Source organism: Lepidochelys kempii, chromosome 12 (assembly GCF_965140265.1).
Source record: "Lepidochelys kempii isolate rLepKem1 chromosome 12, rLepKem1.hap2, whole genome shotgun sequence".
NCBI classification, from domain to species: Eukaryota; Metazoa; Chordata; order Testudines; family Cheloniidae; genus Lepidochelys; species Lepidochelys kempii.
The window spans coordinates 28496952-28523040 of record NC_133267.1 but is presented as its reverse complement, the minus strand read 5'-3'; the positions used below and the strand labels follow the sequence as shown (position 1 = coordinate 28523040).

The 26089-nt window shown below is 39.3% G+C and overlaps 1 protein-coding gene across 6 annotated transcripts in view; it reads right to left on the bottom strand.

The window, feature by feature from the left end:
- The window catches only part of CDH8 (cadherin 8), a 196548-nt gene that overhangs the window by 155510 nt on the left and 14949 nt on the right, over positions 1-26089 (bottom strand). The gene's annotated exons all lie outside the window — the stretch shown is intronic.

The window sequence follows — 26089 nt, the reverse complement described above, 5'->3', positions numbered from 1 at the left end:
ACCTAATTTTTCCAACCTTCCCTCATAGGTCATGTTTTCTAGCCCTCCAATAATTTTTGTTGCTCTTCTCTGGACTTCCTCCATTTTGTCCGCATCTTTCCTAAATATGAAATCCAGAACTGGACACAATACTCCAGCTGAGACCTAATCAGCACGAAGTACAGTGGAAGAACTACTTCTTTTGTCATGCTTACAACACTGTTGCTAATACATCCCAAAATGATGTTTGCTTTTTTTTCCCCAACAGTGTTACACTGTTGACTCATATTTAGCTTCCGATCCACTGTCACACCCAGATCCCTTTCCACAGTACTCTTTCCCATGCATCATTTCCCATTTTGTATGTGTGCAACTGATAGTTTCTTCCTAAGTGGAGTACTTTGCATTTGTCCTTATTGAATTTCATCCTATTTACTTCAGACCATTTCTCCAGTCTTTGTGTATCATTTTTAATTTTAATCCTATCCTCCCAAGTGCTTGCAACCCCTCCCAGTTTTGCATTATAAGTGTACTCTCTATGCCATTATCTAAATCATTGATGAAGATATTGAACAGAACTAGACCCAGAACTAATCCCTGATGGACCCCACTTGATATGCCCTTCCAGTTTGACTGTGAACTACTCTCTGAGAATGGTTTTCCAATCAGTTATGCACCCACCTTGTAGTAGCTCCATCTAGGTTGTATTTCCCTAGTTTGTTTATGAGAAAGTCATCTAAGATGTATCAAAAACCTTACTGTATCAAAAGTCAAGATATACCACATCAGCTGTTTCCCCCACAGCATAGGGGCTACCTCAAAACAAATAATAGTAGTAGTAGTAGTGGTTGAACCTGTTCTATCAACTTTTCAGTCCCCTAAAATGTAGGAAGATCTTCTTTAACATTTGTAGAGTGATGAAAATTATGACAATATTGTTCAACTAATGAAGAGGTAGGCTTTACTTGGCTAAACCTACCACATTTTATGCTGATTCCAAGAGGTTTATCATAGTCATACCCTGTTCAAATGGGGTTCAGAAGTATTTTTTTTTATTAGTTATGGTGTTTATTCAGGTTTGCTCTTGGATATTTTGTTTCAAAAGTTGTGTAACAGATGCCAATAGGAGGCAAGAAGAAGTAGAAAAGTCTCACCAGTTATGTGTAAGCCACTCCTTTTTCTATTCAGCTAGGACTGGATAGGGCAAAAAATATTTTATTCTAACCTGGAGATATAAATAAAATAATGCTATCAATATGCAAAGTTCTTCCTTTATTGAACATTCTAGACCTGAACACTATCAAGATCCAGATCCTGGACTATAAATACAGCTAGAAGCAAGGGCACCAGAACCTTTGTAGAAGTGGGGGGGGGAGGGCAAGACTAAAGTGGATTCCTGCACCCCTTCTCCCCTAACCCCAGCACAATGTTCCTGTGCCCCCTTCACCGCTAACCCTGCACTCTCTTGTTGCTCTAGTCCCCTGCCCCCTCCCCTCAGGCACTTAGTGCAGCTGCCTATAGCTCGCCAGCCATGCAGAATGTGATTCTTTTGCCCTTCCCACCAGCCACTGTCTGGCACCTGCAGCACCATCGTCAGCTTCCCTGTTGTGAAGCACAGCCCCTGCCAGTGCTGCTCCACACCTTCCTGAGGCTTGCAGTTTGGTGGGGCAACACCACCTTTTGCCCCCAAACTATGCCCATGTTAAGACGAGGTGGCACGGCCCACCCACTTTTTAAAAGGTCTCCCCCCCCACTCTCCCGAGTTCCAGCAGCAGTGCTTAGAAGATGCGTTACTACCAGTTTTATTGGCAATGTTTTCTCTTTAGTTTCAAATTCACTTTGCATTTTTAATCAGTAGATTGTAAGGATCCATGGATGCATGCATACAAGTACCACAGCCCCTCATCAACTCAGCCTGGACTTCCATCTACCTCATCTGGGATACACAGGACAAAGATTGAAGCACACGAGGTAGATATGTGTACATAAAAGCCAACACCTTATAAGATTCAGAATCCAATGCACAGTAAATGTCAGCCTCAAGTCGCCACCGAACTCCTGACTTGACCATTTCAAACATCCAGAAGATGTTGACTGAAGTGATGTCATACAATGAAAAGATAAATGGGCTCTGGTGGAGTGAGGACACCTGTATGAAATGATAGTTTGTTTTCTAAAGAGAAATATTTTTTCTAGCCTCAAAGTATGGACAGATTTTCAAAAATAATTTATGGAAATTCTTGGGATAGCCACCAATCTTTCCAGCACAGTTTACATTCAAGCCTTTTCTAAAGCAATGACATCAATATTCAGAGTATTGGAAGAGTAAACTATAATCCAGACTGATACGGCAATCCACGTGGCAGATTGACTTGCTGTTAGTGAGATCCTTTTCAAAGCTTTTAACACCCTTTGCTGATTGTTTGCTCAAGACATATGGTTTGGATGAGCTGGGCAGCGCACAGTACAGCTGGCAGACTGGATATCAAAATCTGGCATTAAGCCTTAGAATTATTTGGGTCTATGTATTGTAATACATATGGAGGAAAATTCTGTCATTTATACAAAGGTAAATCTTCAAAATACACACATGCACACTCATTTGAGTTATTTCTGATTTACACATGTGTTGCCAACATCAGTAGTTGTGCAAAAGTATATATTCTTATAAGGGTCTGTAATGGCAACGGTACCTTGCCTCTGGCGAGTGCCCATTTTCTCTATTCAATAGTGCCCGCAATCACAGACTTTTCACAGGGTGCCACCCACTTCTTGTGAGGTGGCTCTGTTTTGGTTGGTTGGGTGTGAACCAGCTTTTGGTTTTAGTTCTTTCAACAGGGTGGCACCTGCCCCTTGCAAGTGCGACCTGCCCCCTGCTACTCTCAATGGGTCTTCAGAGACTCAGCCCTCTGGGGTATACAGTCCCGAGTTCTTATCCCAGCCCTGGTATGGGGCCAAAGCTCTTATGTTTCTTCCCAGAGGCACTGCCTTCTTCAACCACTTAGCTAGGACCCATCTTGGTATCCTCAGCTGGTGTTCTTTTCAGTAGCCCTCCTTGGGCTCAGTCTGCAGTCAGACAAGCAGGGCCTATCTCAGTACCCTCGCCTGGTCTAGCCAGGTTCTTTACTCAGTCTGCTGGGCTCAGTCAGCCTGCCCACATTGATCTTTTGATGGTCCTGGTGCTCATCCAGGCAACCAGGCATCAGGTCTTCCATAGCCTTCCCTGGGCTCAGTTCTGCCTGGTGAGCTCTTGGCAGTGAATTGTCTGTGGTCCTGTGGCTCATCTTGCCAACCAGGCACTGGGTCCTCCCTCATTGAGCTCCACACAGCAACTGAAGTCTCTGTTCTGCTGCCTGCCTTTTATCTGGCCCTTCTGGCCCCTTACTGGTTGCTCCAGCAGCCCCTCTGATTGGCTGCTCCTCTGTAGCTGCTCTAGGCTGCCCGGAGGGCCTCTCGCTTCTCTATTCTGGTGCAAGATGACACAGGACCGCCAGGCTTCCAGCAGGGGTGCACCTACCTAGCCACAAGGTCCAGAAATGAGCAGTGATAATAATTCTTTCCAGTTACAAAATATTTTTCATTCAGTGACCTCAATGAGCTTTGCAAAGATGGGTAAATTTAATTATTCCCATTTTATGGTTTAAGACGCTGGAAGAGAGATTAAGTCCATATACAGAAATGACTGCAGATGTGTGAAGAGAATAAAAGTCCCGTCACCCAGTCCTTTGTTGAAACTACTGCCTGTCATACGTTGAGTGAAGAATAGAATTTCAACCTTAACTCTGAAATTCATCTCTCTCAAATGTCTACTCAAGCCTCCAACATTTTCTGAATACAATTTTTGTGGTTTAATTTAATAAGTGAAGCATCATTTTTAGACTCTCAGCATAATAAACTCTCATTTGCACTGAATAGATTCATAAATTCATGCTGTTAAAAACTGTTTTCATCAGAGATGGGCCAGCCTCCTATGGTTTTCATTCAAATTCCAGTTCTGAACAGCAGGAGGGAATTTGCCCGTCACAAACATTCAGTTATCATTAGAGAATTTCCTTGCGTGCTTCTTGAGAAGCCAATATAGATACCAAGAGTGTCTCTCATCTCAAACAAAGTACACAACTGGAAATTTCTGAGTATACACTTCCAGTTTTTCAAGGAAGAGTATCACATTTTTATGCTATATGAGTTCAACATGAGTTGAGATGAATAATAGCACACGTGGAGAAACATGAAACTGTCCGGCACAGATGTGTGAGACTAAGTGTGGGAGGCATGCTCGTAGTAACTAGTACTTTAAAAAATGTGTTGCAGAGCAAAGGGGTCACCTAACTATAACATGAATATTCTTACAAAACCATTGTTTAAATATGTGCATCTCTTCAGAAAAAAAACCAAAAGAGACAGAAGAGCAGATAGCAGCAGTCTAGATTAAATATTCTTTGTTTTACACTAGAAAGGAGCAAAACCTTAACATTCCTGGGTCAGTATGTGCTAGATGGCAAGACCTAGCAGATACAACAGCATTCCCAGTACTACAATTTTATGGATAGTGATTTTGATTAACATCCAACATGATAACTAGAGCTGCTTAGAAATTTCAGCAAAAACTGAAAATTAATGTCTTTTTTCTTGTTTCTTCCCCCATCTTCTGACCAGCTCTAATGATGAAATCCCTACATTTAAGCTCAGGGTGAATACACCTAAAGTTGTTTTCATTGCTTGGACAAATAGCAAAGGGAAGAAAATTCCAAGCGTTTCTCAATCCTTCCTAGATACCCCACCAGTGTATTACCTTCCCAGTAGAAATATAAAAATAAAAAGTATGAGAAAAGAAGATTGGTTTTTTTTCAAGCAAATGTTGACAATAGGCATGTCTTTTCAACATGAACTTAAGAATAATGAATAAATGTTCATAAAACTAGTCCTTTTATAGGAAGAAAGATGTGCATGACCTGAGCACAATAAAAGATGTCAAGTATATTGAAGTGGAGTACAGAGAAGTTCATTTTACTGGAAGAGAAGCAGAGGACAGTCTGGAGAAGCTATTCAGTACATAACTTTTTCTTTACTGAGATCATCAAGGGGAAGAGTCAATGTTTCTTGTGACTGTACAGCTTTGTTCAGAATGCTTTATTTGTAAAAAATATCTCCCTTTTGAAAGAAGACGTGGCATATGCTGTCACACATGTAAGTAAGAACTCCACTGACCTCAGACTTCAGTGCTGCTGTGTCATTTAGTGTGCCTGTAATGGAATGTTCTGTAGAGAAAGTGAAAGGACTATGTACTGTTGAAAGAAACTACAGTATGTAGAAAAATTAAGATGCTGAAGTGTGATTTAAAGAGTACAGGTGAGGGTAAAGAGTGCTTTTTCGGATGTGCTCTTATCTAAGCGAAGTAAAAGATTGTGCTGGAGAATTAGAACATTTAGAAAAGAATGCCAGATGTTTCTTAACAGGCTTTCAGGTTTCTTTATCTAGCATTAATTTGGAACTGTACTGGCCAAGATGAACAGGCAAACATTATTAGGGATTCAGATGTTTGAGCCCACACCAATTGAAGCAAAAATGTTCAGTTGCTTCCAGTTGGCCCCAGATTTACTTACAAGTATAAGCTGTACAAATTTAAGAGAGTTTAAAACAAAGTTGAACATATCAGGCAATTACAAATGAATTCTTAGCGTACAATAATGTTTGCCTTGTTTTTCTGCTGCTAACCACAATACATAAGATTGTGATGAAGGATACCTAAGTTCTATTCCCGGTCTGCCACAAATTCCTTCATGCTTCAGTTCCCCCTTTTGTAAAATGCTCACAGTGAGAAATAACTACTTCACAGGCGTGTTACATGAATTGCCTGGACAATTATGGTAACTGCCCATGCAAATTAAACAGGGAAGAGAGCATACATTATTGTGCATGCACACTTATAAAAATCTAGCCCCAAGTATAGAATCAAGAGTAAATATTTTGTATAAATAGTACATTTGTAAGAGAACAGGAGAGTATAATCTCATTTTCTTCAATCAGTTATGCTATAGTCATACAGACCAATATACTGCATGTGTTCTTGACATACTACAGGAGATATTATGGGAAACCCTTGTTGTAAACATAAGTGAAAACTGCAAAAGACTGAAAAGGAATGTTATTGAAAATGAAATAGGAATTATTAATACTACATTAAGTTATTCATGCACATGATACCTCATTGCAGACAAGTACAGACTGAAGCAAGCTAGAATTCTACCACATTATTCATATACTGTGTCTGGTACATAAGAATGTTTTGTGTATTCATTATAATTGTTATCATTACCATTCACAATCATTAACTTTACTGCAGGTCAGCATGATATTCCTTATGTTAGTAGCTTCTAACTACTGCACAACCCCACTAAGTACTGAAGTGCCTCTGAGTACTCCCTCAGGGCCTACGATGACTCTGCAGTAGCCCCTGCCTCAGTTTCTCCTCCCCAGGGTTTCCATCTCTCCTGGGAATTCATGAGGCTCAGCCCAAAATAAACACCAGCTTCAACTATAGTCCCAAGGTAATATAAACCAAAGGTTTTTGGCTCTTCCTGGGCTCAGCTCGTATTATCAGAGTGTAGACTCTCTTGTTTTTTCCCCGCTGGGAGTCCAAGTAGAGCACAAACCAAAATGGCCTTCTACCCATTCTGGGTTTCCCACTCTACTCAAAGTCTTTAATACTCTTTACCAGAGCAGTGACTCCCAGAGCTTTACCTGGAGTTTGGCCTCTTCTCTGACTTGACAGGTCAGTTTCAGCTCCACCTAGTGGGATTCCTTTTCTCTCCTGCTTTCTCAGGGTCTCCTGCAGGAGCCTTCTTGCTCTCTGCAGCTACAGCCATCTCCTCCTCCACTTCTCCCTTTCTCCTCAGCCCTCAGGGCTAAATAAGGTAGGGCTTGATTGAATCACAGGACCTTTATTCTCCACAACTGGGGAGGCAAGCTTATTGTAACACAGGTATGGCTGAGACCCATCTTCCTTTTAGAATCCAGCCACCTTGTGTCATCCCCCGTATCCTCTTCTAGAATTATGACCAGACTACATTGTGAAGTGCTAGGAAATTGGAAACAAACTTCAAGAATTCAAAAATGGACAGACAATGCTACAGATACTGATCCAGATTCTTCAATCTGGAGTTGTACAAGTGAATATGCAGATACCTTGAAGCCAGTGAGCTTTATTCTCTTGCTTACACTGGTTTAAATAAGTAGTGATCTGATGTAAGTTAGTTAAGTTAGAGGAGTGTGCGAGAAGACATGTACCACTATGTTCTACAGCATGATGATATCCTCTGATCTTGTCCTGAGTATGAAGCGACTGTATCTTCTCATAATTCTCCCATGAAAGATTAAATTTCCACCAAGCATAGAACAATTTTCAGCTACATTTTGATATTCTATTCAGCTATGCACCAAGTGGTATGTACAAAATATGACTTGCAATCCTTGATTAAACAGGTGCTCTTTGAACCAAGCAGCCTTGCATTTTAACATAAATAAACTATTACTAGTTTAAAACCACAGTGACTGTGATTACCTGTACCAGTAAATCATGGTGCCAAGGGCTTTCTTAGATCTCTCTTAATAAACTATAAGTAAGTGATCAAAGAAAGCAACTTCCTAGATGACAAACTATCTTCTGTGGATGAAAGCTTTATTCAAAGGTGATATAGATGGGCTGTTAACTATAGCACAAAGAAACTAGAGCTGCAGCCAGCTGTTTGTAGACATCAGAACTCCAGTGATCAAACTCTTTCAAACTTGTGAATTTTAGCCAGAAATTCTTCACTTGCTCCAAGAGGAAGACTAAAGGGATCTGCTGAAAACGTAAAGTGTAATATTCACCATGAAATAACTGAATTAGCACAATCTTATTCAGAATGGACATTAGGTGCACCAGTGTGAAACAAGATGATTGAGAGGATTAAAGATTTATCTGGCTTGACTGAGCTCCTGGAAAGCAAAGATGGACTTGTACCAAAATCACAGTGCAAAACCCTTCCAAATATTTTTAAAAGTTCATTTCAGTATCCAAAAATTGCAGCTTGGACCCTTCTCAAGAGAATTTGTAAGTGTCTGATATTTCTTTTTTCAGGGGTGGGGGTTCATGTGGGGTATGAGTAATTGAACTTTAGCTATACCACAGTAGACAAAGCAAGACAGATATTAGCTGAGTTCTTGTTAGGCCTACAAGTTTGGAGACTTTGAAAAGGCACTGTGCTGAATGACCAGGTTTTCCCACTGCTTTCTTAGCAAATCAAAGGGAAGGTTTCAACTAACAGGTGGATAGATAGATAACTAGGCAAACCCGTACACACTGAAAGTATGTATTATTTGCAAAGTCTTGCAAAATAGGGAGAGCTTGAGATGAGATTTGAGCAAATATGAGATCTGTGCTCAATTAATCCCATGAAACACCAGTGAAATCCCTGGGGTTGAATGTATATATCTATGAGCAGATTTTGGCCCAACTGAAAATAGGATTTTTTTTTTAAATTAATCATCAAGACTATAACAGGGTTCAAAAAAGGACTAGATAAGTTCATGGAGGATAGGTCCTTCAATGGCTATTAGCCAGGATTGTCATGGATGTTTGCCAGAAGTTGGGAATGGGCAACAAGGGATGAATCACTTGAGGATTCCCTGTTCTGTTCATTCCCTCAGGGGTACCTGGCACTGGCATCAGAAGACAGAACACAGGGCGAGATGGACTTTTGTCTGATCCAATATCTTCTTAAGGTTAGTAAAAAAACAAAAAAAGGGCTTAGGCAATTACTACCCATTCCTTGCTGTCCAATAATATTAGAGTATAAGATTTATAGTTGAAAACAATACAGACAACAACCATACTTCACCTACCACAAAAAATATTCCTGCTCATTCTGAAAAATCTAGTGATTTATTTAAAACTAGGGATGCAGCATTGGTAAATGACAGCTACTCTGTTGGATGACCCTCCATCAGGAAACCCAGAGGGATGCTGGATCTGTTTATGATCAGAAGGATCAAATCATTCATCTATTCTGACTCTCTGCTCCGTTATTTTATGTAGGCATGATGTTGAAAATTACAAGAATTGTGCTCTCTAAGATCAAGCAGGCAGAGCAGTGGAATATGGAAATGTGAGTGTTAAAGCCCACAAACCAAACAAAAGCTCAGAGGTTTCATTTTAGGCCTACCTTGATAGCCTTGACAGTGTTGCTGTAACAGATCTGTTTTGCCTAAAACTATTCCTTTATCTTTGCATCTGCAATTTAGCTGAGGATTTCGTCCTCACTTCAGCACATGATTTATTTGGGAAGGAGTGAAATAAATTAACTGTTCTGTACTGTGTTGCAACCCAGAAAATGCTAAATACTTGCCTATTTCTTCCCTGCCCTTTATATTCCTCTTGTTCAACCTTATAAGTTAAACTAAAACTTCATATATGTTTTGGAGTCTGCAAGTGTCAAGCTGACAAAAAATACAAAGTAACAAATTACAAAACAGTCCATAAGCCAGTGCTTCAAGCCAAAGTTTAAATAATACATACTTTAGACAAACTATATTCATTCCACTGCAGTTCTCCAATAATCAAATAAGGTGGCCTACAGGGGAAATAAAGTACTGGTAACTCAAACAACAACTTCTGTTCACGTTTCCTTCTACAGGCTTACAAGGAGTCCTAATGGTAAACTGAAATTCTTTCTTTTAATGACTAGGTCTGTCTGAAGGTTAACGTTTTGTCCCACTGAAATGAAGGAAAATATGCCAGTGTTTGAGAGATTTGATTACCTGTATGAAATTATGCTCACTTGGTTGTTCCTAAGTAAGGCACTCCTGGGTAAAGGTATATTAAAAGGGGAATAGGAATAGTGTGCATAAAAAGAAAATATTTTCCAATTATGCTTCACAAGATGCTGAAAATATTACTTGTGACAGAGGATTATGAATAAGATAATTACTGAGAGCCGAATGTACCTAAAGCTATAATAAAGGAGAGAGAGAAAAAAAACATTATTAAGTCGTTATTGGCTGTTGCTACTGCTCTTTGTAACAAAAGGCCAACACAGTAGCAAGGACAAAGCTGTGCATAGTTTAGGTGTAATGCATTATATACAAGGATACCACTTTACCACATACATTGCCCATCATTAATTCAGATAAATGAAAATTTATCAGCTTTTATTTGACAGCCTGAATGATTTATATCACCACAAACAAGCTTAATAGGATTTTTTTTCTATTAAAAGTCAGGTGAAAAGAAGAGAAATTTAGAAATATATATGATAAATGTTCCCCAGTAAAAATTCTTTCATTTCTCTTCTTACATAACCAGGGCAAGGGTAATGCATTCCCAGTGAGCAAAGCTACATTTCTGAAGGAATCCAGGATAAACTAAGGTTTGCAAAGCACTGAAACATGGTGGAATTTGATTTCTGGAAATTAAACTCTCTCTTTTTACTCCACTTTTGATAATTCAGTCAATGAAAAGATATTCCAATTATGCAAATGTCAAGATTGTTATTGTCCTCAACAATTAAATCACAAGCTTGAAGACATAAGAAAATAATATTAAATTCAGTTATTTTTAAAGTATTTTGATCCAAAAAAGGTTATGGCATAAATTGCATTGTGTATTACTGAAAAGCCAAAATGTCTCTACTTCAAACAAGGTAGGTATGGTACACAGAGCACTTTCAGCTCAAAAGCTTGTCTCTCTCATCAACAGATGTTGGTCTGTTAAAAGATATTACCTCACCCTCCTTGTCTCTCTGATACCCTGTGACCAACATGGCTACAACTCTACTTCAAACTCAACTTCAAAAAGTTATTGTGAAGTTAGGGTGATCATTACCTTAACATTAATCCATAATTTACTCTGTGTGGGAGGAAGAATGGTCTTGTGGTTATAGCATGGGACTGACTAGGACTAGGAGATTTGGGTTCTATGGGCCTAGATATATGATGATGCAATGATCTGTGCTCATAGTCCAACTACCTAAAGTCTCACAGCAGTCACTGGGGCTGTAGGTGGCCATGGGTCCAATTCTGGGACTGGGGATTTAATATGTAACCTTGGACAATCCACGGAACCTCTCCATGCCTCCATTTTTCCATCTACAATATTGTGAGGTGCGGTCTTCTTTCAGGTCTTTTATTCTACCCATTGAGTTATTCAGGAACAGTTATTGCACTTTAAATTCACACCCTATCTTAATATGAAATTAACTTGCAAGTGTAAACAAGCAGTGACATTTGTAAAGTGCTTTGAGAGCCTCAGATGGAAAGTGTTAAAAAGTGGAAATAATTTTTATGTACTGAATGTGGGATTTTGAATGTGTGTGAGAGAGCAACAGGAAGGATGTAAAACGCTGACTTTGGCAATTTAGTGACTTTCCTGCTACATAATAGATTTTGGCTGTGATGAAAAATGGTCTCATAAACAGTACATTCCTTTTGAGATGCCAGAACACATCATTGCCACGCAGGGTTTTAAGCAGCAATCCTCACAAAAATCATTAATATTTTTAAATGTATGACATAGGTTACAACAGTCATGAGGTCCCAATCCACCATGGACAAGTTGCACTGCTAATGAGAGTGATATTGGATTCTTATACTCCTTTACTTAATTCTCTTTGGTAGTTACTCCATCCCACTTATAAAACAAGATGTCCTCCCAATTACTGTGGCCCCTCCTGATTAACAAGAAGCCTTCCACTAAATCCTTCCAAAAATACACACACCAGTCATCATCACATTCCCTATTATTTTCATGTCTCTTTCACATCTCCACACTATTCCCAATACCAACTAGCATGGAAGAGCTGAAGGAGGTCACACATTATATCTTGGAGCTTGTAGTGGCAGGGATTAGGAAGGGTCAGTCAAACTGGCTCTGCAGCAGTGCTCAGATTTGCTGAACAGATCTTGGATTGAGTTCAAACTGCTGGATTTAAAGAAGGATATTTTAAAATGCTTGGAACCGCCAGGCCCAGACAATTTGATGAGCTACAAACTGTGATTGAAAACACATTCCAAGGATTTTTTGGAGGGGAGAACAGAAAGTTTCCCTAAATAGAAATTAAGGGTCTAAGTCAGTGTTTCCCAAACTTGGGACGCCGCTTGTTCAGGGAAAGCCCCTCGTGGGCCGGGCCGGTTTGTTTACCTGCCGTGTCCGCAGGTTTGGCCGATCGGGGCTCCCAGTGGCCGCGGTTCACTGTGCCCGGACAACGGGAGCTGCAGGAAGCGGCGGCCGGTACGTCCCTTGGTCTGTGCCACTTCTAGCAGTTCCCATTGGCCTGGAGCAGCGAACCATGGCCACTGAGAGCCGCGATTGGCCGAACCTGCGGACGCGGCAGGTAAACAAACTGGCCCGGCCTATCAGGGGCTTTCCCTGCACAAGCGGCGGAACAAGTTTAGGAAACACTGCTCTAAAATATAACATATTAGAAGGGCTTAATAAGGACAAGAGGTTTACTAGTGGACTTGCTGCGGAAAGAATAAATCAAGGATTGAATACTGTAGGATTACTGGTGTTCCTAAGAATTCTGAAACAAATGTCCCTTATGGCTAATGGGGACATCAGGTCAAATGAATTTCCAGAATATTATGTCCTGGTTTTTACTGTGAGAAAATTACCAAGAGGACAGAATTCTTTTACATTTATTTTGGCATGTACCAGTCTAGATTCTAGTGGATTATTGAAGTTTTGAAAGCCTCTAGAAGTGAAATGGAATTTCAAGGAAATCAACATTTATATTCTTCTAGTGTACAAGCCTACCCTGTTGAAATATGAGAGCTTTGCTCAGACAAAGAAAGTATTTTAGAAAATAAGCCTTCCAGCTCAAGTGATGCATCTCTAGGTTGCTCTTCTTAAAATGGTGAGAGTAATTCTTATATTTTCTGATCTTTGGAGGAATCCATGAAATTTGCAGTAACTAAGAAAGACATCTGCACTGGAGACATCAGTTGGCATGAACATGGACTTAACTTTATTAATATTCTTCTCTTTTCAAATATTGAATATAAACATTTCAGCAACACTTCTGAAAATGATTGTAATGAACCTACAGGTTCATCACTAGATATGGTTGTAATCTGCAATTCAACATATAGCTAGAAAAGGACTCCATAATTTCCAGTGGATAGCTGAGCAAAATAAAGAATTTCAGTCCCACCAGAAATTCCAGTATTTCAACATTTATTTTCATCCCAAAATAGGCCAAAAAGTTGAAATATTGAAAGTTTTGGCAGAATGAAATAGTCTGAAAAAAATTCAATCCAGAAATGTTAAAACATTTTTGCTTTTATTGTAAAAAAACAACCCCAAAACAAACAAACAAAAAAAACATTTTGGCATTCCCAAAATTGAAACATTTTATTTCAGTTTATTGAACTGAAATGAAACTCTTCATTTGGGGTAAACTCAACTGCATTTCCCTATTGTGTTTAGTATATGATGGGAGCTGTAGTTGGGAGCAAGGGGCCGGGCTCTCTAACTAGACTACATCTCCCATTGCACACCCACCTGGCTGCTTGGTCAGAGGGAGGCCACATTGCATCCTAGGACATGTAGTTCTCCATGGAGCCCAGGACACAGGAGAGAATGGGGTCCTGAACTACAACTCCCATTGTGCCATCTGCCACAATAGATTGCCGTTTAATGTTGAACTGACTCAGAACTAAATGTTTTGGGTCATTTAACAAAATGAAATATTCCAATTCAAATCAAGTCCAACCAAATCAATATATTTTGGCTTGATTTTCCCCAATGGGAAAATCATTTCCCCCCCACACCCATGTTTTCCATCAAAAATTATTTTGATGAATAATTCTTGCTCAACTCTACTGTAGGGTGAAGCAAAAAAAGAAAGACAAATCAGAGGTCAATGGGAAGGAGTCCATGGCCATGCATGAGGCAGGTTGCCAACTTTCTAACCAAACCAAACCGAACACCTTTGCCCCTCCCCTTCTCTGAGGTCCTGCCCCGCTCAATACATCTCCCATCCCTCCATCACTCACTCTCCCCCACCCTCACTCACTTGGTCATTTTCACTGGGCTGGGGAGGGTCTCTTTTTGACCGGGTGTTCCAGCTGAAAACCAGACACCTGGAAAGAAGCAGCAGGCTGGAGGAAGCAGTCTGGTAGCTTTCTGCAGAGGAAAGGCTGGATAGCAGACAGCCTGGAAGGCAGGGCCGCAGAGTTGGAAAGAGACACAGCCTATTATTAGCAGGGAATCTGTGGAAGGCAGGATAACATAGGGCTGCAGTCAGGAGAATGGTGCAGGGGGGCTGTACTCTGAACTTGCTCCTTTCATATCCCTGAACTGTACTGCACTGCCCCTCAGCATAGGCACTGGGAATTGTGTAGGCTTGTTTTGTTTTGATGATACTATAAAAGCAAGTATGCCTAGAATATTTTCATCTTCGATTGCTGGCAGCCCTAGTAAAGGAATCTTCTATGTTATTCAAAGTGTGCGAGCGTTTATGTGAACCCAGTGAGGGCTAGAAACTGGAAGGCCTAGTGTTTGGAGAGGTTTCAGTGCTCACCTCTGAACTCATGGAGACACAATATGCTACCAGACTTTTAGGGGACTGGTGAAGCACGACAACGTGCTGCAGAGAGATTGGCTACAGCATCTTGTGGCCACTTTTGTAACGTTTACATGGTGCATGAGATGTACCTTTAGTATGTGATGTATTTATTTCAGATGGGTGTCCTCACAGGGGTGAAAATCTGGCTCTTCACAATTTGCTAATTTTAAAAATTCCTTTAAAACTCAAAGCATTTGTTAATACATATTCTACTTCTCTTATTTTCAGTAGAATTCTGGCAGCATCCCTCTCTTTGACTCTCGTTCAGCCAAGAGTAGTAGAGGTGGTTAAGACTTTTTAAACACTTTCTTTTTCCTGAACAGTTTTAGTTTTGACAAATCTCCTAGCCTCACAAAATTTTAGGGAATAAGTTTTGAATTTGTCCAATTTTGATATTTTCAGAACAAAAAGGCTTGGGGACATTTTTTAGTCAAAGTGACTTTTCATGTCAACATGTTAGTAAATTTAAACTAAAAAAAGGTTTAAAAATAAAAAAAAGGTCAAAGGGGAGGGGGAGGGAAATTATCCAAACAACATTTCAATTGACCTGAACCTAAAAAAGAAAAAGAAAGAAAAAAGGTTTGGCAATTCATGCAAATTTTCAAGATTTAGACTATTCCTCCCAATTTGGGATACACAAAGTTTCAAAATTTCAAAAATTCTCATGGGATGGGAAAATTATTTCCCACCCAGATGTAACTTGTGGGCGTCCGTGTGGTGGAGATTTAGGCGTTTGGCAGGCTGATTGATCAAAGAGACACCAATACTGCTGCACCTGAGAAGGATGCTAGAAATCCATCTCAGCAAAACATGAACCATTTCCCTCTCATCATTTTCAAGATGTGATAACACCACAGATACAATGAGCCTTAGGTACAATCAGTTTAAAAACATTCATTTGTTTTATTATAGGAGCTTTTAAATTGTTAATATGTGCCGTTGCACGCTCATTATTACCCTATCTTATCTTATTTCTGTCTCACACCAGAAAAAAATCTATCAGATTGATTCCTATCAGAGTTCCATATAGTATTATGTCCAGACATATTGAGAAATCATTGTTCCCATTAGTGATACAATGGTAGGCAGCATGATCTCCTGGATGGAGAATCAGGATTGAAGAGTCAGGAGCCGGGGTTCAGTTCTCAGGTAGATTTGCTGTGTGACATGGGGCAGGTCACTTCACTTCTCTCTGCCTCCATTTCCCCTCCCAACTGTTTGGTCCATTTTGATTATAAGCTCTTGGTGGCAGGGATGATCTCTTATTATGTGTTTGAACAGTGGAAGAAAAATGGGGCACTAATCTTGGTTGACTCTTGGACACTACAAATAATAATATTAATAACAGTAACATGTATGGATGTTTCTTATTTAAGAAGATTTATGATTTATGTTATTTCACCACCCCAGTGTTCTGGGAGTACATACAATGTTTATAAAAACTACACACTGCAGCAGCAATGTCTAAAGGGAAAGCCCAACCAAAATTCACCATAGGTTAAAACTCACCCCCCACCTATATATGCATCCCCTCCTGCCAAGTGAAATCTTCCTATACACGTTAAATCATTTATATAGTATCTGTTTACTCATATGAAAACTCAGTAAAATGTAAGTTTAATTCCATGTATACATGTTTGTTTAGATCAGCACCAGCTTTCAGTTCATCTAATATTCTAGCAGTTATGTAGCACCTGCAATAAAATCATCAAGATCCATTAATAACAAAAATAAGTTAAAGCCAATACAAGAGTCCGCATTTGTTAAGTCTTGCTTCAGATGATTTTGGATGAAGGAAGAAACACAAACACTTTGCCTCTGGCTTTTTTTTTTTTTTTTTGGTGTCTGTATGATACAGCAACAATGGGAATTGCCACACATGCCAATGATCTACATTCAATGTCTTATACTGCATAGTAATGAGAAAGCACATTTGCCTAATAGACAGATGCTTTTAAAAAAAGACAGCATGGAATGCATATAACAAATGTACTAATAATTATATTAAAACACTATGTTAAAATAATGCTTGTTTGGTTGCAAAGTAAAGCTCTCAAAAGTCAGAAAATACCAGATTTAGGATTGTCTGTTCAGCTTCAAGTCAGCCCCCTTATGAGTTCACCCTGTGCACTGAAGGAGGCAGGGTCTTGTGGGGGAAAAATGGTATGTGGTCATGTAATTAAAATCTGTCCGAATGCATGCACACAAGGGGGCCAAATTAACGTTGCTCCGGCAACTGCAGATCTGATGTTTCCTAGCTCTTGAGTACTCAACTATACGACCTAAATAACACTCTTTGAATGTAATATATTTTATGTAATTTCCTAGATTTTTGTTAAAGGGAAAAGGTAGATCCAATTATATTATTCACAACAGTAACAGCACCCACATTTTGCATCCTCATCAGGGTTTGAACCTTGAACTTCAACACTGCAGCAAAGACTGGGTCTGTGTACTGATTCCAGAGAGTAGTTTGGGGGAATCTGGCCTGTTTCTCTCCCCTCTCCTCAGAACTGGGGGAACAGCATCCTCTATATGGGCTCTTCAGGACAGGAGGATAGGCCAATGAAACCACGTTCTGAATTTGGAAGGATTTATAGGCAGTGCTCGGGGTGAGGGGGAGGGAGGAGTCCAGCCTGGCTCTCTCCCCCCACCAGCCAGGAGGTGTGGGGAGGTTCATGACACATGTTGTGCATCCAGAGGGGTATTTGGGCACTGGGACCATGAACCTAGTCTGGAAGTGAGAGCAACTTGCCTTCATCCCCCCCATCTTCTGATGCATCTGCACCAGCAGTTCCCACATGTTTCCACTGCAGAGCATGCTGCTGCTGCTTTGGCAGCATTGGGAGCCTGGCTGTAGAATGTTTGTGTTTAGTTATTATTTTGGCAAGCTGCAATAATATTCCTGAGGAACAAAAGTAAGAGAGGGGAAATGGCAATTTTTAACACTTTATATCTCAGTAAAGATCAATGGAATTTCATAGGATACAGACAAGGTACCTCTCTGTCGTGGAGGCTATTCCCTGCTGACTGTTAAATGTTTGCTGCAAACAATGGAAATGTGAGAGCTTCTTGAAGAAAAGCTTGAGAAAATATTTTAGAATGGAAAGTATTAGGCAACCTAAATATAGGAATCACTGCCAGCTCCCTCATATAATAATACAAAGCCTGATCAAAAGCCCATGGAAATCAAGGGAAGAATTCCTAACAGTTAGATAGATGGTCTTTGGATCAGGGCCATATAGCAGGTGTCTGATGTAGGAACCCAACTCAAAATGTAATTCTATTAATCCATATTATTTGTAGTGTCTATATTTCATATTTTCCACAATTAATCTAAAATTGTGTTTTTCTTTCATGGCATTTACTATCCTGATTTCTCATGTTGAGTCATTACAGTAGGTTAGCATTTTTTTTTATTAAGCTTGTGGCATGATGACCTTAGAAAGACAGTGATATCCATTCTGATGAAAGAGTTGAAGGTTGGGACTGTCTCCTTTTTCTCCAATGCCCAGTGCTCATACCCTAGATGTTCAGTGCCACGTACTTGGTGGGATTCTCAGAATAAGAACACATGGTATTCTATGTATGCTACTCTCCAGCAGGGGAAAATAAATTAGACAAGACAGTTGCTGGATTGAATAGAGAAGATGATTGTGGTACTCTCTCCTGCTAAGAAATGTCTGTTTAAATAAACTACCTTTTGTTGGTTTTACCTACAACTGGGCTCTTTGTCTCAATTAGGTGGAATATGATGAAATAAAAGACTGTCTCAGAAAGGATTGCTGGAGGCAATCTAGCAGAAATGCAGAGCACACCAAGTTTGAAATACTAGCTCAGGGCTTCACTCTCTTTTCACAAGGGGCTGGATGCTACAAAGGTAGCAAGCACCAGCACCAGAATGAGGAAAAGGATTTCTTATGTTGCTCCTAATAATTCCTCTGGTTAATTCAGGAATGACGTGGATACTCTCCAGGGGGAAGCCACAGAAATCTCTTCTTAGCAGCTGATGTAGTGGCTATGAAATATGGGCCTTGAAGGAAATAGTGGAATGAGAATCTTTTCAGACATGAGAGATGCTCAGCTGTTCCCCCGGGAGAGAGGAAAGGTATAGCTATACATTTGCTATTAATGGCCCCAACTCAACTAGGTACTTCACGGGAGCTGATATGCTTAAAGTTAGGCACATGATTAAATAATTTGATGAAACAGGGCCTACATGTATGATTTTCATACATAATTTCCCCTGAAAACATACTTCAACTTCCACCAGATTAGAGCCTTTAAACAATGCCTAAAATATTTACTGCAGTGCTGTATGGTCCATGGCTTTATTTTTGCAGCTAAGCTGAGTGACTGCTTCACATCCAAAGATTAAACTGTGAAGTCTCTTACGGCCCATTAACTGGAGAGAGAACATCAGCAGTCTCAGATTTGTAGTCTTTGGGACTGTCACACAATGCTATGCAGCACATGAGGTACCAACCAGCTGGATAGAACCAAGATATTTTAAATAAGAGTTTCCCGTGCAGAAAAAAAGACTGTGCAAACCCTTTCTTGTTATTTTCACACAGAGGCTGATTTTCTTCATGACAGTTGTCATATATGTAGGTATTCTAGTCTAAAAATTGAAAACTGGGTGTCTTAAGCATACCTCTCAAATGTCCTTCATTCCAAGTGTCACTCATTTTAGTTCCAAAGTTTCCTTTGTGCCCCACCATTCTGATGTTCCCTCTGTTTTGCTGTCAAAAGTTATTTACCTCAGAAACAAGGAAACATGAAACTGTGGTGACACACAGTCCAGCTTGATCCTGAATCCTGAACTGAATCCTGTTGTATTTCATGTTTCCTGCATGAATAATTTTTGTGTCTGTGTCACACATTGCAGCCCACATTTGAGCCTTGGCAGATTGAGAGAGAGATATTTCTCAGGGCTTGATAATGATCTATTCAGTCCTTCACCTTAATGGTTTGACTCCGACCTGTGTTGTCAGCTATGGTAAGTCACTACCAACTGATGGTTCTTCAGTGGCTTATGGGAATAAGCTACTTGCCAAACCAGTTCATAGTGGACAGGTGTCTGTTTCAAAAAAACTGCCTGAACAATTGGCACTAATTGGTACCTATGTTGACAAGAGGAACTAAGTCGTCCTGACAGCACTAGAGGTGGTCCCTCCAGGTAGAAACTGAAATCCATTTGAAGAGCAGTGTGGGGAAGTTTACACCATTATGTCATATCTGTTACGTGGTCACAGAGGACTCCACTCAGTTTTTCATAGTGTCACTCTAGCACTTTACATGGACGTTTGAAAACCGTTAAAATTCATTAAAAGAAAAATAAAAAGTTTGGTTCAGTGTATTGATTAGAATAAGCACCTAATTTCCCCACATAGGGAATTAAGCTCAGTTGGATCTACCAATCTTCTGAAAAAACCATCATCCGTGAGCCGTCAGCAAAATATGTCAAGGAACAAATGCTAAGTAATAATAATATTAATAGGGCACCAAAATACCTGAATTCCTAGACCGAGTCACTGTGTAATCATACCCACAATATGCATGTCCTTCCTCACGCCTCTCCTTCCTTGTGTGTTATTATATACACCCTAGTCTGTCAAGTCTAAAAGTTAGGGCCCAATCCAGGAAGGTGCCAAGAACATCAGAGAAGTGCTCCTCACCCTTAATTTCATTAATGGGCACACAGCATGTCTCAGAGGGTGTTCAGCACATTGCAGGACTGAGCCCTTCATGTGTATTCTGCAAAGTGCCTTACACGCAAATAGGTGCTAAACAAAAGTGGGCCACATCCCAGACCCATCATTTTGCCTTGCTTTCTGCCACTCTAGCAGCATAAAGTAGAATTGATCTCATGGAGGGAAGGAGTCAGGGTGGGCATGGCAGAGTTCTTCTGCACTCAGGAGGTACCCAGCTGGCAGAATAGTCCTTTAAGGCCATTGTCATCCATTAGAAATAAGCAGGAAAAGATGAGGGATGCTGCATAAAAATAGGCAAGAAAATTAATTGTATTGTGTTTACTTCTGAGTGTTTATTAACAAATAACTAGGAAAAAAGTCCTACATTAATACACTATTAAGGTTGCACAAGAAATGAAAAAGCTAAAACTCCAACAACAGTGGCAGCATTTCTAATCCTGAATGTTTCATGATGCATATTTTAGGTCATAAATAATAAAATACAAAGAGAAGCAGAAAACAGGATTAGAAATACTACATATATGTAACATGACTGGCCCTTTCTCTGGTTATAGTTGTAAAAACTTTAATGTTGCATTAACACAGGACCACATCATCCCCTGAAAAGGATACACCCACGAACTGCAAACTTCCACTGCTTAATATTGATTTCCCCCATTCAGGCAAGAAGCCTGTAGTTGAGCCCTTCTTAGATACAGATCCCTTTTGCAACATTAATGAGAACAGCATTAACAGGCAGCCACAAAAAATAATGGAACTAACTAACTAATTAAATAAATAAAAAGGACATAAAAATGAATAAAATAAATTGTACATGCAAATACTTCGTATGATGCACTGATCACATGAACATGCGCAATGCAGAACCCATAGCTCACTCTATCCTCTTCCATTCATGATGCTATTTCCATTTTAAGACTCAATACATTGTGTTTTCAGGACACCAGCCCGAGACCCAACCTGGAAACACATCATGTCCCTCTGTACTCTTCACCTCTGAGAGGCTCATAGGAACGTATTGACAGGTTCTCACACCTGTAAAAGCCTTATCCAAAACGCATTGAAATCAGTGGAAAGACTCTTATTTACTTCATTGAGCTTTGGATCCTGCCCATAGAAAGATACATACAAACATACACAGAAAAGGCAATTGCAACACATGGCTTTGGAGGTAGAAAAAAATCAAACTGAGATCCTGAGAAGAATTGGGAGGGTCTATGGGGACAGGAGGAGCAGTCTATTGAAAGAGCGTCAGTCTGATTGTTTGTCAGTACAGCTCCTTTGAGTCTGGGGTTTATTATTGAATTATTCAATATTGACTCCAGAAACAAAAAATAAAAGGCTTCTGTCATTTTCACATCCCTTCTATGTACGTCTACTGTTTTATGTCTCCTGCACTGTACCCATAAATCATAAGTGTAATGCATAAACTAGACAACCTAGGTTTTCCCTGAAAATGTCTGTCTACTACACTGGGCTGTACGCCATTTAACACATCACAAATTGCAAGTACTATATATTTATCTTGGGCTCCATAAGACTGGTAAATGGGAGCTGTGATAACATGTCCTACAATATTTTATTACATTGTGCAGTTGCCTAATATTTCCTAATGTTATTGTCTACTTCATTGTGAATTCTGCTGTTGTCTCCAATGAAAGAACAGTGACATCTGATACACCACAGAGTTTGTGGTACATCTGCCATGGAGTTGTAAATGCATGCAGAAGAGGCTAAGAACATACAGCAGTATATATCAAGTAAAAGTTCTAGCTAACTAATCAAATATTCAGAGGCAGCATGCAGTGTCATCAGGCATATCACTCCACAGTTGAATGAGATTGTCAATCGCTGGAAAGCTGACTGCTGCTGTCTGAAATACACAGTATGCAGGTCCTCCAAAGCTGAAAGTAGTACATTTGGAAGGTAAGCTAGACTTACCCTATTGCAGGTCGACATATGTGTGAATAAAAAGGAACAGATCGTCGGAAATAAAAAAGACTGAAAGAAGATTATTTGTAAGTGTAATGTTTCTGTACTGGTTTAAACAACATATTTATACTTGTGGAGGAGCGTAGCTCCATTTAGTACAGAGCTTATGTGAACTTGAAAGTGAATGACTAGAGTCCATATAGGTTTTTAAAATTGTATTGCATATGTACAGTATTGGAACAATGACATTTCTTATTATGTTAATAGTACAATAACTAAATATTGATAGGTAAATAATAAGAATTTGTGTAGTATTTTATGGGCATTATCTAATTAATCCTCCCAACAACCCTGACACAATATTTATATCCTCATCTTAAAGATGGGGAAATGGTCACAGGGGGGTTTATGGCATGATCTTGCTCATATGCAAATAAATGGCAAATGACTTCAGCATCCCACTGACTTCAGCAGAGTCAGGGCAAAGTTAGAACCAAGAGCTTCTCCTTCCTAGTCCTTTACTCATTTCACTCAACCACCATACAGACCTTGTTGTCTGTCTATTTCATTTGACAGGAGAAGCTTTCAATTGTCCAGTTAATTTCACCCTCAGATTATTGTCATATCCAAGAGAGACCACATGAAGAGTGCAATTCTTTATGTACCTTGTAGTCCCCAAGGATAATTCACAATAGTACTAGATAAGTGTGAAGCTGTACTGCATCAGTTAAAGTTCTGTCAGCATTTTAGAAGCCCGGTTTAAGGTATCTAACATTTATGTTTCCTAATTCATACTCTCTGCATGTGTGTTTTTACCTCAGCTAGAACTATACTTTAGAAAAAGTTATTTGAACCCGTGTATGTATTTTTCCAAAGAGTTTCAGTATTCTATTTCATTTTGTTTATACACAGGCTTAAGTGCCAATGTCATGAGGTGCTGAACACTTCCTGAAAGGTAATCAGTGGTCTCAGCACCCACTGGGGTGCATGACCTATTATCTTGAGAATTTCTGATTCTTTAGGGGGTGAGTTCTCAAAGGGCCCTATATTGGCCTTAGAAATTGTGTGCCAACTTTTTCTTGTACATGGGTGATTATCTAAGTATGCAAACCCTTGTGTTTGTATTTGCATATCAGAGCAAAGACCTAAAGACCTGATTTGCACACATGGCAGGTCCTTGGTACATATTACCACTGTAACTGTGCAAGCACTCTGATAGTAAGGTGATGAGAGCCATATGAGAACTGATATAAATGGAATAGAAATAGCTATACATTAAATTTAGCCTTTGTTTAACTAGAGTCACTTTTGGAGTTTGGCTCTTAGGTTCACTGCACTTTCAGTCTTGTGACAGCATCGTGTATGTTCAGAGCATTCTGTAGAAGTACAGGTGTATTGTGAATATAAACAGTATTCGTAATATGTAGCAAATGCAACATGTAAAAAGCATTGGCTATGCACTCAGTAGAACACACATGTGCAAGTGAAACAAATGTAACAGCATGTCAGTGTTTTATTTTCTTACTTTCTTATCCTGAGACACTCTACAATAACTCACAAAGTGTACTTTATAGAGTGCCTTTCATACAAAGCATTCAGAAAGCTTTAAGGTCAATCATAAGCTAAAAATGTTCTTGACAGAGGAAGCAACAGAAGTGAAGGAGCAACCTCCAACTGTGCAGAATCATGGTTAGGCGAAAGACTGGAGGAATAGAATAAGCAGGAAAGGGACTTGCAGAATACTGGTATAACAGGGAAAATGAATGCACTGAAAGACCAAGAGGATGATTTTAAATTGGAATCTGGAATAGGTAGTTAAACCAAGGAGGGTGCCAGAGAACAGCTATGTCATACCCCCATTTTCTGGAGGCCTTAAAAAAAGCAGCTGCAATTTTAAAGTTGGGAAGAGAGTTAGAACCTGACTTTGAAAAGGGTTGAGCACCCGCAATTCCCATTGACTACAATGGAACTTATTGGGGGCTCACAAATCTCAGGGTCAGGCCTTCAGAAAGCAGAAGTAAAGGTGATTTTATGGAGATAGCAATAGACACAGACAAGAGTTACTAGAAAATATTAAGTTTAAATTCAGAAATAAGCCCAAAATTTCTGGCCTTTAGAATGTTTCACTTTTCACTCTCTTCCATCTCTATCATGCTGTAAACTAATTATGCAGCAGTCCCAGCAAATGGGATATCATGGCTTTGTAATAATAAGTATGATTCAAAGTCCTAGCAGACAATGGGTATGATGTCTTTATTAGTTTTGCCTGAGGTCCCGTACCCCCTTCTTTTCTCTTCATTAATGAATTTAAAATAATACAGGAAATTAAATCTAAAAACTACTGAGCATTACAGCAAAGTTAAGGTTATGATTTACACTGAAAAATAAATTCCCACAAAACTGAGATACAGTGTCCTCTCTCACTCCTTCTGGGTAGTTTTCCTTGTGCTTGGGTATTGCTGCACATATGGTACATAAGATCACAAACTTTTCTGATAACCCTGCAATGAAAGGATTAACTAAGGAGTGACTGCCTTGATTCAAGATCATCTTGTCATTTTACGTACTCTACAAAAAGAGGCTCTCTTCATTGCTTTAAATGCAACTGGGAATATTTGTATGTTAATAAGCCTTCTGCATCCCCATTGATATTGGGATACTTTATTGACTGCAACAAAGAATATTAAGATAAATCTCCCATTGGTGTAAATCAACATTAGTTTAAATTGAAGTCAATGGAGCTATGCCTGTTTGCACCACCTGGCCCAAGATTTGGAACCCAAACTGATCATTTCACAGAATCAATTTAAGATAGCAATGGGTAACAATTGCTATTAGCATATTGGTCCAGCAACAGTTATCAATTCTATACTTTCTCTCTCTTTTCTTCAGTAACATGCATAGCTATTGAAATTCCCTGAAGTACACTGTAATATGTACAGAATGCTTTAACATGAAATTATATATGTTTTAACGCATTGTCTGCCTACATTTTATATAGTTTAGGAGCCAAGGTAATGTGGTAATAATATGTCTGATTATTCAGAGGAAACAGAAAGTTAATGGTATGTTACAGTATTTGACTATTCTGATATAAATCAAACATCCAACAAGGAGAACACATTTATTTGCTAGTCAAGCTTTATGATGAATGCAGATGGCATGATCTCTTTTCAAGGCAAGTGTAATTCAGAATTATTGATTGAAAGAAATGAACAGAGCTGTAAAAATAAACACGGGGCTGGTAATAGACCAGATAGAGTATATGTCAAAGCAAGCATGTGATATTTTACTCATGCTGTCCATCTTCCTGTTACAAAATACTATGCCTATGATGTTATTTTGTATGGCATGTACATCAGGGTCATTCTACAAATATATCTTAGCCTGGTATCTTCTGTTGTATAAGGTACACTTTCATCCTTGTGTTTAGACTTGCTCAAATGTGCATCTCTGAGAAATTTCAGAGCATTTCAAAGCTTTGTGTAGCAGGACAGCAGGTGAAAAGTGACCATAAAGTATCAAAACTTTTGAATACTGAATGTAAATATAAGCACTTAACAAATAGCAGCTTTTAGAAAAGTCTTAAGATGAGAAAAGCTAAGTATGCTGGCTAATGACATTTTAAAAAAAATTTGCATCTGTTCTCCTTTATCACCAAAAATAAAAGATGCTTTCTATCTTAAAAATACAAGTTAGAACAGGTTGTCTGTACCCTGAAATCTCCAGTCCACTAAAAAGATCATTCTACTTTCTCCTGTCAGAGTTATACAACTAACATAAATGAGATGATCATCTAAGAGGAGTAAATATCTATAAAACATACATTTACAGGTATCAGGGAAGACTTAGAATGACCAA